The sequence below is a fragment of the Arachis stenosperma genome, chromosome 10 (assembly GCF_014773155.1).
Source record: "Arachis stenosperma cultivar V10309 chromosome 10, arast.V10309.gnm1.PFL2, whole genome shotgun sequence".
NCBI lineage: Eukaryota > Viridiplantae > Streptophyta > Magnoliopsida > Fabales > Fabaceae > Arachis > Arachis stenosperma.
Window position 1 is genome coordinate 93,796,920 of NC_080386.1, and position 5,269 is coordinate 93,802,188.

Here is a 5,269-nt window from a genome sequence, read left to right on the forward strand (position 1 = left end):
CCCATTGTTCACGGAATTCCTCTCAGAAGTGTACATGAACTGGTTATTTGCAACCATGTCAATGAGCTCTTGAGCCTCTTCAGGCGTTTTCTTCAGGTGAATAGATCCACCTGCAGAATGGTCCAATGACATTTTCGAAAATTCAGAGAGACCATAATAGATATATCTAAAATGGTCCATTCTGAAAACATGTCAGATGGACATCTTTTGGTCAGCTGCTTGTATCTTTCCCAAGCTCATAGAGGGATTCACCATCTTTTTGTTTGAAGGTTGAACATCCACTCTCAGCTTGCTCAGCTTTTGAGGAGGAAAGAATTTATCTAAGAATGCAGTGACAAGCTTATCCATAATCCAGGCTATCCTTGGGTTGTGAATCCAACCATACTCTAGCTCTGTCTCTTACAGCAAAAGGGAAAAGCATGAATCTGTAGACTTCAGGATCAACTCCATTCGTCTTTACAGTCTCACAGATCTGCAAGAACTCAGTTAAAAACTGATAAGGATCTTCAGATGGAAGTCCATAAAACTTGCAGTTTTGTTGCATTAAAGCAACTAGTTGAGGCTTAAGCTCAAAGTTATTGGCTCCAATGGCAGGAATGGAGATGCTTCTTCCATCAAACTTGGACGTTGGCTTTGTGAAGTCACCAAGCATTCTCCTTGCATTATTATTATTTTCGTCTGCCATCTCCTTCTCTTGTTCGAAAATTTCTGAAAGGTTGTTTCTGGATTGTTGTAATTTAGCTTCTCTTAATTTTCTCTTCAGAGTCCTTTCAGGTTCTGGATCAATTTCAACAAGAGTGCCTTTATCCTTGTTCCTGCTCATATGAAAGAGAAGAAAACAAGAAAAGAAGAGGAATCCTCTATGTCACAGTATAGAGATTCCTTTGTGCTAGTAGAAAAAGAAGGGGGTAGAAGAATGAAGAGGAATGGATTTGGATTTTTAGATGAAGAGAGGTGAAGAGAGGTGTCAGTAATTAAATAATTAAATAGAAGAAGAAAAGAGAAGGGAATTTCGAAAATAATTTTGAAAAGGTGATGAGCGGATAATTTGTATGCTTTTTGGCATTGTTTTTAGTATGTTTTTAGTATCTTTTAGTTAGTTTTTAGTATATTTTTATTAGTTTTTAATTAAAATTCACTTTTCTGGACTTTACTATGAGTTTGTGTGTTTTTCTGTGATTTCAGGTATTTTCTGACTGAAATTGAGGGTCCTGAGCAAAAATCTGATCCAGAGACTGAAAAGGACTGCAGATGCTGTTGGATTCTGACCTCCCTGCACTCAAAGTGGATTTTCTGGAGCTACAGAAGCCCAATTGGCGCGCTCTCAACGGCATTGGAAAGTAGACATCCTGGGCTTTCCAGCAATATATAATAGTCCATACTTTGTCCAGGATTTGATGGCCCAAACCCGCGTAGCAATCCGGCCTCAGAAATTCCAGCGTTAAACGCCGGAACTGGAATAAAAGTTGGAGTTAAACGCCCAAACTGGCATGAGAACTGGCGTTTAACTCCAGAAAAGGTCTCTACACGAATTTCCTTCATTGCTCAGCCCAAGCACACACCAAGTGGGCCAGGAAGTGGATTTTTTCTGTCATTTACTCATTTCTGTAAACCTTAGGATACTAGTTTACTACTTATAGGACCTTTTTACATTGTAATCAGAACCTTATGACCCCATAACATTTTGTACACGTTCTTTCCACAGTATGAGCCTCTAAACCCCATGGTTGGGGGTGAGGAGCTCTGCTGTGTCTTGATGGATTAATGCAATTACTACTGTTTCTTATTCAATCATGCTTGCTTCCATTCTAAGATAACACTTGTTCTTAATCCGGATGAATGTGATGATCCGTGACAATCATCATCATTCTCAACCATGAACACGTGCCTGACAACCACCTCTGTTCTAGCTTAGATTGAGTAGTTATCTCTTGGGTTCTTTAATCGGAATCTTCGTGGTATAGGCAGGACCTGATGGCAGCATTCAAGAGAATCCGGAAGGTCTAAACCTTGTCTGTGGTATTCTGAGTAGGATTCAATGATTGAATGACTGTGACGTGCTTCAAACCTGTAACCTACTGGGCGTTAGTGACAGACGCAAAAGAGTGATTCTATTCCGGTAGGGGAGGGAACCAAACCGTGATTGGCAGCACTGTGACAGAGTGTGTGCATTAGCTTTCACTGCGCGATGGGAGGTAGTTGCTGACAACAGTGAGACCCTACACGAGCTTGCCATGGAAGGAGACATGCGTGTTTGATGAAAGATAGTAGGAAAGCAGAGATTCGGAAGATGGAGCATCTCCAAACCTCAACCCATTCTCCATTACTGCAGTACAAGTAACCATTACATGTTCTTTTGCTTCTTACAATCAATCCTGATAATTTCTGATATCCTGACTAAGATTTACAAGATAACCATAGCTTGCTTCAAGCCAACAATCTCCGTGGGATCGACCCTTGCTCACGCAAGGTATTACTTGGACGACCCAGTGCACTTGCTGGTTAGTTGTGCGGGATTGCAAAAGTGTTATTGCAATTTCGTGCACCAAAAGGGGTTAGTGATTTTCGAAAATTAGAGATAAATGTAATTGAAATTAAAATTTGAAACAATTATTAATTAAAAAGAATTTTTGAAAAGAGAGAGTATTTTTCGAAATAGAAGAGGGAGAAGTAGTTAGGTGGTTTTGAAAAAGATAAGAAACAAACAAAAGTTAGTTAGTTGATTGAAAAAGATTTGAAAATCAAATTGAAAAAGATAAGAAGATAAAAGTTAGATAAGATATTTTGAAATCAAATTTTGAAAAGATAAAATTTTGAAAAGGATAAGATAAAAGAAAAAAAAGATTTAATTCAAAAAATTTTGAAATTATTTACTTCACTAACAGAAACTACAATAAGATTCTAGAACTTAAAGATTGAACCTTTCTTAACAAAAGTAACAACTTCAAATTTTTGAACCAATCACATTAATTATTAGTGAATTTTCGAAAATATGATGTAAAGATAAGAAAAGATTTTGAAAATAATTTGAAAAATGTTTTTGAAATTTTCGAAAAATAGAAAAATGAAAAAGATATGATTTTTAAAATTGAAATTTTGACTTGACTTGCAAGAAACAACTAATTTTGAAAATTTTTGACCAAGTCAACCCAAAATTTCGAAAATTTGGAGGGAAATAAGGAAAAGATATTTTTTTTATTTTGAATTTTTAATTATAGAGAGAAAAACAACAAAATACTCAATGCATGAAATTTTTGGATCAAAACAATGAATGCATGCAAGAATGCTATGAATGTCAAGATGAACACCAAGAACACTATGAAGATCATGATGAACATCAAGACATAATTTTGAAAAATCTTTGATGCAAAGAAACATGCAAGACACCAAACTTAGAAATTTTTAATGCTTGGAAAATATGAATGCAAAGATGCACATAAAAACAAGAAAAGACACAAAACAAGAAAACATCAAGATCAAACAAGAAGACTTACCAAGAACATCTTGAATATCATGAAGAACACTATGAATGCATGGGATTTTCGAAAAATTGCAAGAAAATTTTTAAAGCATGCAATTGACACCAAACTTACAAATTGACTCAGACTCAAACAAGAAACACAAATAATTTTTTATTTTTATGATTTATGAATTTTTTTTTTGAATTTTTATTAAATTTTTTTCGAAATAAAGTTTAGAAAAATGAAAAATAAAGAAAAATTTTGAAAAAGATTTTTGAAAGAAAATTACCTAATCTGAGCAACAAGATGAACCGTCAGTTGTCCATACTCAAACAATCCCCGGCAACGGCGCCAAAAACTTGGTGGACGAAATTGTGATCCATGTTCTAACTATTTGTATGAAATCATTATTATGGCACTGGTCGAATTCACAACTCCGTTCAACTAACCACAAGTGTACTGGGTCGTCCAAGTAATAAACCTTACGTGAGTAAGGGTCGATCCCACAGAGATTGTTGGTATGAAGCAAGCTATGGTCACCTTGTAAATCTCAGTCAGGCAGATTAAATTTGTTTATGGTTTCGAAAATAGAAATAATAAAATAGAAATAATAAAAGGGATAGAATACTTATGCAGATTCATTGGTGGGAATTTCAGATAAGCGAATGGAGATACTGTATGGCTCAAACGCCTGCTATCCTACTGCTTCAACTCAATCCTTCTTACTCCTTTCCATGGCAAGCTGTTTGTAGGGCATCACCGTTGTCAATGGCTACATCCCATCCTCTCAGTGAAAATGGTCCTATGCTCTGTCACAGCACGGCTAATCATCTGTCGGTTCTCAATCAGGTTGGAATAGAATCCCTTGATTCTTTTGCGTTTGTCATCACGCCAGCCTTTAGGAGTTTGAAGCTCGTCACAGTCATTCAATCCCAGAATCCTACTCGGAATACCATAGACAAGGTTTAGACTTTCCGGATCCTCATGAATGCCGCCATCTATCTAGCTTATACCACGAAGATTCTGTTGGGGAATCTAAGAGATACACATTCAAGCTCGGTTGCATGTAGAACGAAGGTGGTTGTCAATCACGCGCGTTCATAAGTGAGAATGATAATGAGGGTCATATAATCATCACATTCATCATGTTCTTGGGTACGAATGAATATCTTGGAATAAGAATAAGAGAGAATTGAATGAAAGAAAATAGAATTGCATTAATACTTGAGGTACAGCAGAGCTCCACACCCTTAATCTATGGTGTGCAGAAACTCCACCGTTGAAATACATAAGTGAAAGGTTCAGGCATGGCCGAATGGCCAGCCCCCTAAAACGTGATCAATAGCCTCTTAGGATGAAGAATAAAACAAAACTGAGACCAAAGATATCTAATACATTAGTAAATCATCCTATTTATAATAAACTAGCTCCTAGGGTTTACATGAGTAAGTAATTGATGCATAAATCCACTTCCGGGGCCCACTTGGTGTATGCTTGGGCTGAGCTTGATCAATCCACGAGCTGAGGCTCCTCTTGGAGTTGAACTCCGAGTTATGACGTGTTTTGGGCGTTCAACTCCGATCATGACGTTTTTCTGGCGTTTAACTCCAGACAGCAGCATGAACTTGGCGTTCAACGCCAAGTTACGTCGTCAATTTCCGAATAAAGTATGGACTATTATATATTGCTAGAAAGCCCTGGATGTCTACTTTCCAACGCCATTGAGAGCGCGCCAATTGGAGTTCTATACCTCCAGAAAATCCATTTCGAGTGCAGGAGGTCAGATTCCCAACAGCATCAGCAGTCCT